The sequence below is a fragment of the Rhopalosiphum maidis genome, chromosome 4 (genome assembly GCF_003676215.2).
Source record: "Rhopalosiphum maidis isolate BTI-1 chromosome 4, ASM367621v3, whole genome shotgun sequence".
Taxonomy (NCBI): domain Eukaryota; kingdom Metazoa; phylum Arthropoda; class Insecta; order Hemiptera; family Aphididae; genus Rhopalosiphum; species Rhopalosiphum maidis.
The window spans coordinates 10,572,891-10,585,555 of NC_040880.1; the positions used below are offsets into that span (position 1 = coordinate 10,572,891).

Consider the following 12,665-nt stretch of genomic DNA (forward strand, 5'->3'; position numbering starts at 1 on the left):
AATTTAAAACTGTTTTCGTGTTAAATAATTATTACATTTTTTCCATAAATATTAATACAGAATTATAAAAGTTAGGAACACTGTTTTAATTGGATAAATTATTGTTTTCGACCGAATAATTTGTTTAATTTATAATATATTGGATTACCTAATATGGTTGTTCTTAAACAAATGGACGTCAAAAATTAAATCATCAAATAGTGTAACGATAACTAATTTATTTTCAACTTATTATAATTTATAATGTAAATTGTTATCAACTGGGTAGTGGCCAGTGGGCGAGTGTCCAATTTGAACTAGACAGCTTAAGACATGGAAAACATAATAAACCTACGAGAGAAGCATTATTAAATAGTTTTTATAATATCTTACCGTTATTTTTTCACTGGTTTTTGAATTTTGGAATCTCAAATGACAAAACTCTGAAAAAACAAACAAAACGTTAAATTGTATACAACTTTGAGTATATACAAAAGTGAATATTTATAAATAGGACTTAAAAACAAATACTACATATAACTATAAATAGTAGGAAATCAATATTCACCGTATTATGATACTATTATGTGGGGTGATTTTTTAAAAAAAACACTCATTAGTCATTATCCGTGTCAGTTGTTATATAATTTGAAATGTGTTGAATATAACATTATTTTTTTTTTTTTTTTATCAAGGTCATCTCTAAATAATTATAATTATATTGTTTTATATTCTTAAGCTAAATATTTTTTGTGAAATCGGCTAATGAATATCGTTAAATCAACATAGTTTACAATTGTACAACATGAGTAATTAAAATTATTGTAGACATTTTAAAGTTATCCAATACAATTTCACGGGTATACTGTCATTTCATACTTTTCCACCAAACCTTATATACATCTAATATAAAATATAATATACTATTGTCAATAAAAACAACTCTTCGTTCAATATTTTATAATGCCTATTATTTAAAAATATTTTCTTAGAAACGTTTCGTATCAGAATATTAAAATTAAAATCCAGATTGTCATTAAAAATTAAAAGCTTATATAAAAAAACACACAGTGTTCATTTAAAGATTGCATATTATGAAAATAGGTGCATAAACGGTATAAGAAAACTTTTTTTTTAAAAATATAGGTAGACTTTTCAACGATTATAACGAATGCGTTCAATGTAAAACCAATCACGCTGTATATTAAATAAATTGCAAGTCTCTGGATTATTATTTTGAACAATTAGTTCGAGTGTTGGTGTATTATATTTAATAATACAATATCATGGATTACGTGAGGGATGAGCGCGTTTGGCTAGTAGCACTTAAGCGTGTACTGTGCTAGCAAGGTAAACATATGAGTCTTGAAACTAAGTCAAGCTTACCAATGGACGTGATGCGTTATTAAATTATAGCCACGAGCCTTGTACAACCCTTTACGCGCGTGTAGATAGAACCTATATAAATTGTAGAAAAATAATAAATATTTTATATTTGCGGTGTACGACATATAATATAATAATTGTAAATATTTGTAATCATATTACACAGTACGTACATATTTTGTATCGTTGTAACCGCCACCATCGCATTATCTGCCTGAAATCGAAAACTTGAAGCGATCGCGTCATAGAAAGTTCTCATTTTCATTTACAACTGCTGAACGTATGCCGAGGTATTTGAAGAAGCGCTACAATAATTCGCGTCTTTCTGCTGAGCATACGGTCCCACGATATTTACACACGTGCGCTTATAATAATACGTTTAGTCGTACCTACTTAATATACGTATACGCAGTTTAGAATGCATCGTATTTTATTTTTGGTCCGTTAAAACGGCCGATATTTTGTTATTGGTAATTTTTCTTACTCCATTATATTCATTAATCGGTATGTAATAATTATGTAATACGTTTTCCCAGTGGTGTTAGTTATACCGGAATAATTAATTCATAGTTACTCTTCACCGACAGACATAATATATATGATATTATAATATATCTGTATAGGTACGTATAGTTGTACCAGTTTTTTTTTTCTAAGTTATTTAATTTATAGCGTTTTATAACCGTATACATTATAATATATATGTATAGCTATATTATAATATGATACCACTGACAAAATAATAATATTATGTTCCTCTGGCTACCCAAGTTTTTGGTCGAATCGCCGTGTTTTATTCTTGATTAAGAGTATATTATAATATAGGCAATAATTATATTTATTACTTTCTCGTTTAAACAGTCGTCGTAACAATCAACGTTCGCAGATAATATAATATTATATGATGTAATATACGCCTAAAGATTTCCCGATTATTTTAGATAGGCACCTAGTGAATTTTGACACACACACACATTGCGTCGTTTTTTTACACGTCTATCATATTAAGCGACGGCGCTGGTTACCTTGACGGTCCTGTTTTAGCTATACAATGGATTAGCTTCATAATATAGTTTCAATGATTAATAATGATGATAGTGTTAAGACTTAACGCGTTAACCGTAATGTCTTTGTTATTAAATAAGACAAATAGCCGATCGGTAATATATTTTACGGTGTATAGAGACGTAGAGATTATGTATAGAGATCTAATGCTGTGATTATCCTATATGTTCTATATAAATGATGTGCGTATTACTTCTTCTACCGGCGCGTCCCGTTATATACATTTAATTAAATCGGTTGACTTTTTTTTTGTGTTTCTTTTACAGTTATCATAACACCGCGCCACATTACGAATACGTTCGTATCACATTATGTACACGCGAAATCGTACGTCATACACCGCGAATACCAAATGCACTATTGATTTGTACATACAGTGCCAAATTGTATTCGACGTATTAAACGCCCGTCGCCCACGTTAAACACGCATTACCACTATGCGTAACATTCGCGTGTGTATATTGTACGTGCTATACATGTACTACTGGCAGATTACAATCGATAATTCATTTGCGATGTTATAAACATATATTTCAGACCAAATTAACATAGCGAAACGACGCCTGCACAACAGATTTACGCGCGGACATGAGTGTAGGCACCTACACGACGAGCAAAGTGCAAGAGACAGATAAATATTATCGACAAAATATAATACGTTATTGTTTTGCGTACTCGTGTTCGTTTTGTCGCTTAACGCACCGATATTATATGATAATTAAATTTATATTTATCGTTTTATAGATGCCTGGAACGATAGGGTGTACGCAACTACGTAATACATATCGTAATTCGTCTACAGTAACAAATTAGTATTATAAGGGTGCACAAAGCAATATCTGTACACAGGGCACAGAACCGTATAAACTTTAAAACATGTACATTGGTATGTAAATTATTATTTTAATACAATTTAATAAGAAAATTTAATAGATATGTACTTGCGGGGCCAAATTTAGGAGAGGGCAGTGTGGGCTGCAGCCCAGGGGTCCCCTATTTTACGATATTCAAATTAGGATACAGGAAAATATCACGGTGATATTACTTACACTAGTTATACTCGATTTGATTGTTTTTATAATTATTTATTATTAACTAAGTAAAAGATTATATTTCCTTGTTTATGCATAAGGGGCCCCCATAATGCATTCCGACCAGGGGCCATCACATACCTAAAAACGTCCCTGTGGTCCTGTGTATTTGGTAGGTACCTACATATAGTATATATATATATATTATATTGGGAAAATTTCAAATTTTTATTTCTTTTGGTTGTGAATGTGCAAATATCGTCTGAGTTTTTGAATAATAACCTTTGTTTCTGTTACTTCATATGGATAGATTTTTATTTTCTGAGTTAATTTGATTTATTGATCCTAAACCCAAAATGGGCCGAGTTACGACTTACACGAACATACCAAATTTCTGAATACATCTCTGCATGTGTTTATTTGACAATTGTATTCAACGATGACCTTGTTTTTTGTAATTTTTTTCAATGTAAATAACCGATTATATAAACCTTTTTATCATTCATTTTTTACCGCCCTACTCTCTTTGAATTACGATGTAACTTATTGAAACTTTTCATTTTGAAAATGATACAACTGTTAAAGTATAACGTCTAACATATATTTTTTTGAAAGGTTTCAATTGGCCATAACTTAAAGTTATATACCTATAATCGTCTATTATAAATGATACTTGATGGAAATATTAAACCTTTTGGTACAATATTATATTATTTCGGCGTTGTTCATGTTCTATTGTATTTGAAATATGATTTCGATATTCTTTGAACATTATAAAAAAGTTATTTATATTATTATTTTTTAAGTATTATTTCTTCGTATAAAAAATACAAACAGCTAAACACCAAAATGCGAGAATTCGGGTGTTCCCGATTCGTCAAAACGTTCTTTTATTTTCCCCCGCACGTGCACCGAAAGGTGGAATTCATTCGAATATACACTCGTCCTAGGCTCCGACAAAAACGAGAGCATTATAACGCTGTGCAGCAGACAACAATACGAGGAAGGGAATAAAAACAACTCCCCGAGGCAGCTTTACGGTTAATGCCGGTTTCCTTATTAAATTTCCTTCATTCCACACCATATATCACTGTTGTAGTCTGCGTTATTTTACACGGCTAATGATCAACTTACGGGCGCGCAAAAGCCCAGAGGATGCGATACGCATGGCCGAATTCAAATGGGTGTGCGCCATTTGTTGATCTACATCCGCGGAACGACGTGACCCACGTAAACTAATTTAGATTTCGAGTGCAAACGCGGGTGGCATTTAATCAAAACCGTCCATCGCTCGTTATGATTTGGGTACGAGACGGACGAGACGTTCTTATAACACTGTGTGTTATCGTTTAAGGACCGTCGTCTAGGCAGTGTGTAGGTATGTCTATCTACCTGTATGACGTACCACGTACCACGTACACATCTCGATTCGTGTGTTATCATTATAATAATAAATAATTTATCACTAGCCGCTCGGGGGAATTCGACCGCTCCCCACCCCTACCACCGAACGCGACGACACCGAGCACCACCGCTGCAACGAACAACTTCGGAGAAAACTTCGGTTTTCAGAAAGAATTCTAGGTACACACTACACAAATATAAATAAATAAATACGCGACGCATTGGACCGAGAGCCTTAAAGATTTGTGCCGGTAATCCGCAATCGAGTTTGTGTAATTAGAAAACCGTATAACCGTCCGGGACGATAAAATCAAACGACAATTCAGCAGTTTTACAGTCGAACAAAACATAAAATATTCTAATTTTTAATTATTTTTACTCTGGATTACTCCGTAATCTGGATTTCAAAACTTAAACGCCAAACTGTGCGATGCGTATAAATTAATTGGTTTGATTAATAAAAATAAACGTATACAAATCGAATGATATGGATTTTAAAAACCGTGTTTTCGAGCATCGGCTATTATACATGTAGGGTAGTTACAAGCTTTCGCGAACAATAATAAGGACAATATAAATGTACATAGGTATAATCGATGTACGCCAACGCGAATTTAATCATTCGTACGTTGCGGTTAAAAATAAAACCACGGGTATAATATTATGTAAAATATAAATATTATTAATTAATTTATGTGTTATGCCGGCTCTGTGCGCGCGTCGTATCAAGCGAAATAAAAACGGACAAACCTAGTTCGTATAAGTAGTTCAATAATATTATTGTCCGATAAATAATCGAATTGAAACTCGTTAATTTGCACGTTCGTGCTGATGGGTACGATGTTTGCATAACGCGTTAATAATATTTCATACCCACGCGTATTTCGCATATGATATATCTATAAGCTAAACGACGGTAATGATATTGTGTCCAATACAATTCGACCCGTCAAAAATTAAATTGGTCCGGCGGAAGTGCGTAACGCATATAATTTTAAACTAGGTATATGTGCACCTGAAATCGGGCACACGAGGAAACTTGAACTTTTGTACAGAGTTCATATCGCGTATGACGCGGAAGAAAAAAAAAATATACGTATAAATAAATAAATAGCACCAATAGTGTAGAAAAATCCGTCTTTGGAAATCAAATGATTACTGGTCATGTGGCGAGTGCTCGGGGCGATTATTTTCGTTGCACAATGTATAATTATCAACTCTGTCTGTGTCGGTCTTTGTGCCGTCCGTTTGCAGTGTTATACATTTCCACCGTTATTATACAGCGACGGCGGCGGTTCAGGACGAGAGTACGCGCATTGGTCTCGTAAACGTAATAAACACACTTATATATTATGTGCGTATTATCATATAGGTAGGTATTATAAGTTAAAAAATAAAAAAAAAATAAACTATAAATAAATTTACTTATTCGTTTACACATATAATCTGCGGCCAATTGTAAAATCACACATAACTTTGAACATTTTCACTGCCATTTATGCATTATGCCCTGCGGTTTTATATGCAACAAACCGTTGTAACTACAATAACTAAATATATTATTTATACAATTATATTGAAAATAGAAAACACGAGTCCGGTTGCTAACTAGAGAGATACTAGAAAAACATATTATATTAAAAAAAAAACTAAAATGTATTTACTTGTTTTACCTATAAGGTACATAAAATGTTATATAATTCTATTACATCTATTATGATTTTTATGAAGCAAAGTACGTTATAACGATTAAATCAATTCAACATACAGTAACTAAAATATTCTATATAATGAATATTTTTTTTATAGTTGAAATTTTGAAATCATTTTGACGTAAATATTTACAAATTTGAAACATACAACTCATTCAATAGACATTAAAGTGCAATTCAAATATTTATATTTAATTAAATTAATTAATTCATAATTGGTAGATTTTATTGAAAGTTTTATATCCAAATCGCAAGCTATTTGACAGGTATCGTATTTTATTTGGTTTTTGTGTTCACTTCGTACGCACGATTTAAAAATAATGTGATTACCTATTGAAAATAATATTTAAATTGATTTCATTCAAAGTATTCAAAATATTTTGAAAAAAAACATGATTGCTTTATAAAAAAGAGTTTCATTTATTATGATTTTAAGTATTTTTGATATTTTCTTGTTGCTTAAAAATCTAAAATCAACCATTTATAAAAAATAATGTATACATTTTAAAAATCCAATTATTAATTTACATTAAGTACACACATTTTACAGTTACCTATACGTATTATTTTAAAAGTTTAAGACGCAGTTGACAAGTTGAGAAATTTATACTTAATTGTAAACTGGTGATATACAATAAAAAAATGTTCAACCATTTTTACAATACACAATTACTCTGTTCCGTGAGAACTTTTATAACTTTTATCAACCCAAAAACTACTACTTAAAATCATGTTTTTTAGTTCCTCGAAGAAAAGATAATAATTAGGTAATAACAATATGCCAATATCTTTCAAATAAATATTAATCCGTAAACATTGAATTCGTGTAATTACTACGAAAATATATATTCTAACCAATAATGCATTTATAATAATTATTATTCATTATTCTATTGTTTGCCGCGTATTATAAACGTGTAACACATAAGCGTTGGAAATTTGTTACTGTAAATCCTCTTAGGTAGTTTCCAGAAAAATGGATTACATTTATTATTAGCAATATAAATACTAGTATCTAGTGAATATTACTACATGGTTCATTTAATCAAATTCGTATGAACACAACACAGAGTAAATACATAATGATGTTTGAAATATGATAATACTCGTGATTATTACAAATATTAAACACATATTTTATGCAATAAGCAATTATTTAAATAATATATAATGTTTATGGTAAAACTACAATATAGGTACTATACTCGTAGTTTCCAACTTTGCAGGGTAGGTGAAATGATTATTATACTTATTAGGTTAATTATCTACAATATACGGTACACATGCATCCGTGCAACACACAGTTACTGCCAATTATTTATCGTTTATAAATATCATGAACATAATATATTATATTTATAATATACACGTTTTACAGTGTGACTCCCTAAATGAGCTCACCTATTTTTATTTATTTTATTTATTTAATAATAAATGTATTCAAATTCTCATTTTCATATACCTAACTCAAAATTCAAACGATTAGTTTATCTATTATTAAAATATTTACGCTAAAAATATTGGTCCATAAAATTGTTTAATAAATTATATAAAATATATTTAATGTTGGATCTAGTATCTATTATTATTATACTTGGACAATTTTTTATTAATTACACATATTGGTAGATTAGTATAAATCAATACAATTTTCAAATTACCAAATCCTTAACCAACCTTCTAAACCTGTGATTATGGACTTATTATCTTAACCGTCTTTACTAGATAAAGTTAAATAACTCAAAGACTTATCGCTATTTAAGTTACGTCAACATTAAAAAATATATATATATATATATATCTAAGAATTAATTGTCTATACAAAAGGGAGCTAGTAATTTGAAAGATAGAAGTTTAGATCTTCACAAGACATTCTTTGTGCAGTATAAAAATCCCAAGAATTTGAAATATATGGTATTTAAGTATATTTCAAAAATCAGATTTTGAATAACTACGTTCTCGGAGAAGAAAAATCGCGTGTGCGTGCTTCGTGCATGCCCCGTACGTGTGTAGGTGTAGGTATATAGACCAAAGACACACGTTTATATAGCGATTTGTCAAAAGCGTCGGATACCTGCACATCTTACAGCGGCGGCGGTGATATACGTATACCGCATTATATAGGCATATTATCTTTCACGCGAGTCACGAGTGAGTTGTTACAAAAAATCTGTTTGTCGCATGCACACGCACGAGTAACTCCATACGTTGTAATTGTAACGATGCAGCAACAGTGATTATGCGCGTCGCATAGTTTATTAGCTTCTACGCGGAACACATCGCGTGCTGTTCGAAAACGGTCTTGACGTTTTGTCACGCAGTTCATCGTTTTGGGCGTCTCGAAATGTGCTAGCCGGATGCCCACCAACACCTAACACCTATATTGCTGCAGCGGTCGTCGGTTATATAATATATTACCCGACCGGTGAACAACAAACGAGGATGGTTATAACTGCAGAGGTACGAGCCGCGACGACGTCGCGATCGCGTGGAGCTTAGACCGCGGTCGGCCAATTAAACGGTTACACGTGTAAGCGGCTGTATTAACATCCGTATTATTTCTAACCGCAGAGATGTATATCATATATTGTGTATATGAGTACCTACACGTACACAACGGTGGGTAGGTGTACGCGAAAACGGCGCTTTGCTGATGGTCTAATGAAAGGATATTATTATTATTATTATCATTACGACCACCGAGAGGAATGACTGAAGAACGCGTATCTACCATAATATATATACCTACCTATTATTTTTGTACCACGGCATACTTTTTTCGTCTGATCCTGAACGGAGATTTAATGCGCCGTATGACGTCCGAACCTACATATGTATATGTGTATTTATATATATGTATATATATTACGGACGTCGGACACTATACAGTATATCACAACAGATTACTAGATATCACCGCGACCTATTTTATATAATAAAAAACGTATTCTCGGCACTTCTCTGCACCCTCGACGCGCTAATATAATAGCTGTGTAATAATCAACGTTCGGGAGAATGTGTGCATTAAATTGTGTTATTACATACGCGGTACCTGATTTGTATTGGCAAATGTCGGTTATTGACTAGTGCACGGCGTCCGTGCCACATGATGACATACGATCGACGATCGACTTTGAGCTACAAATTAAAATTGACGGGACTTTATTATTTACCGTGAAATTGCATAGGCTTATAATACGCGGTAGATGATATAACTATATTAGTCGGGTTGATGAATGACCTGCGATGTCCTTCCGGAAGTACACTGCCGTATATCGTCGTATATTTAGTTTACGAACGATGGATTGTCAGATTCTTTAATACTTGATCACAAGAATATATCATTAAATTAAAATTTAAAGATTTTTATTTTTATTAAAAAATGTAAAAAAAAATAATCTATACAATAATTTGGTAGTAAGATATAAATGTGATTTTGATAAAATATTATAAGGTGTGAATTACGTAAAAAGAAAGTTACCCAATGGTAGATACTCGTATTTTTCGTACGCATATTTTACATATTAATATTTAATTTCTACGGGATTGAATATCAAACAGAAAAATAATTAGCTATAGTGATCACTGATCAGTATTTGAAAATATTTTTCCTGGAATAATATCTTAAACAGGTATAGTATTTTATTGGATTGATAATTATAGGAATCGTGTAAAGTAAGATAATAATATAAGTCATAAAAATAAATTTCTGGACCACTATCAGTTGTTAGGAACAATATTAAGATAATATCACCCAGGGTTGTAAAATTTGGGACCAGTATTATGTATAAATATTAAAAAAAAATAATAATAATATAATAATAACAATAATATTTAATTCTGCTCTTAAAATAAAAATTGCATTTTGAAACCAAAAACTACTATTGTGTACATATACGTAATAATGACAAAAATATTATTTATTATATTATATAAATGGAAAATAACTGTACAAACTTTACAAGTGCGTTATTGATTAGTAATTATTTACTATTAAAATTGAATGCAATAATTTTTTTCTACGCATTCGACGGGCAGCTGTTTTATTTTGACTTGTAACATACATAATATTTACATTCGTGTAATTATAGTTTTACTCGTAGAATGTAAACTAATATATTATAAAGAAAATTAATTACTCTCCATCTCATTCCATGGCATATTTCACAGAAAACTCGAAAGGTATTGGCCCAGAGATATATTAAAATAATAAATAATAATACATTCCTTAGTCTACCGGGTGGTTTCCCATTGACGCGAGTATACATGTTATTTGTCAATAATTCAATATGAATCGACACAGTATTGTCGGTATACCAAAATAATAATACCATAATATTTCAATTAATATTAATTCTAACGTTACTCACAAATACATGACAAATAAATAAATATTTAACTAGCTTGGTCAACAATAAAATAAATATACAACATAATTACATTTCGATATTTTATGACGATTTTTCTATCAAGTAATAATATAACTAAATCCACGCCGGATATGTACTCGATTACGATCGCAATCGATTACTATTGACGAAAACTATAGTTATCGTTTAAAACATCAAATAAACTACATATTATATCCTAGTATAGGATGCAGCTCATGAGGTTGTAACTAAATATAATTTACTTTAATGGTTAGGTTAGGCACGTTAGTACTTATACATGATTATATAAAAACAAAGAAAAATCAATTTAATATCAAAAACGTATGGGGTATATGTAGTCGATATACCTCTTATAACTAGTAATAATACATTCTAAACAACTATAAACATAAAAATAATAATAATACATAACATGTACCTACCTATAATATAATGACTTACAATAATTTATATTGCTGAAATTATTTAATATTCATTAAAATCATCTTACGTCGTATTTTGATGTCTTATGGTTTTACGATTTTACGTTTTAAGTGCAATTAGTTAATAAATTTTAGTCGTCGAGTTTTTAATGATTTAAACTGCTACCTATAATCATTCAATTATTTTCAGATATTCAACGTACTCGTGACTTTTAATTATTATTACGATTTATTATGTGGTGCACATATTATGCCCTACATAAAATTATGTCTCTTGACTATAGTTGTAACGATTTTTTTTTTTTATACGCGCGATTATAAAATATAATACATAAATACCTACCTATACTATTTCCATAATATAATATCATCTGATTTTTTTGTACAACGTTTATTCAATTCTGTTGCACTATGTTTATAATCACGTTACAAAGCTTACGTTAGTTTATTGAATGAATAAAAAATATAATTAAAATTGTTAATTACAGAATGGGAGACAAGAACTTCTAAATTATAATCATCTGTTAAATTGTTTTTATATCATTAACAGTTTATTGTACTTATATATTGTATAGATTGTAATTTTTCATAAATAAAGCTAATTAAAAAAAAAAAAATTGTCATAGTTCGTTAAAAATCAAAAGTACCATGCGCATAAATTACATTATAAAAATTATAATGAATTAATTTACCTCAATTATTAATATCAACATTAATTACAATAAAATCACTAGTTTATTCTATCACGATAAGCTTATTCCTATTAGATAAATATTTTTATATATATTGTTTGTATATAACTTGTATACATACTACTATCAATACACTATTGTTTTTAAATCTAACCTATTTGCGGTATTATCCATTTGTCAGGTTTTGTGCTTGACGTAAAGTTTTATTAAAACCAGCATTATGTCGTTAGATTGTTTAAAGGTCTAAAATGAAATGGTTGTGTTCTAGATTCTAATTAGATATATTTGAATAACTAATAATAAATGTTTATGTATATTTCAACAGAAAAGTTTTCATTATTTTTGCAAACCTGTATTATATATTTCTTTGCCACAAACAAATTGAAAAAAATAATAGGTACTAGACATTTAAATAATTGAATACATTCATCCTATTTATTCAATTCCGAATAATTTAATTTTTATACTTTGAAAATTGTTCGCTATAAAACGGTCTAAACAATGCGAGCAGAATTTATTTTTCATTTGAAAAAATGATGTACAAAAAAACAAAATACTCTTATTCAAAACTCCAACGAATGAT

General features: G+C 30.1%; 1 protein-coding gene across 5 annotated transcripts in view; it reads right to left on the reverse strand.

Moving 5' to 3' along the window:
- The window catches only part of LOC113552815 (cardioacceleratory peptide receptor), a 204,732-nt gene that overhangs the window by 141,141 nt on the left and 50,926 nt on the right, over positions 1-12,665 (reverse strand). For 4 of the 5 annotated variants that reach the window (XM_026955761.1, XM_026955769.1, XM_026955814.1 and 1 more), the window contains exon 2: positions 373-422. The exons of the other annotated variant lie outside the window; for it this stretch is intronic. The gene's annotated coding sequence lies outside the window, so the exon portion shown is untranslated. The remainder of the gene's footprint in view (positions 1-372; positions 423-12,665) is intronic. 5 annotated transcript variants of the gene reach the window in all.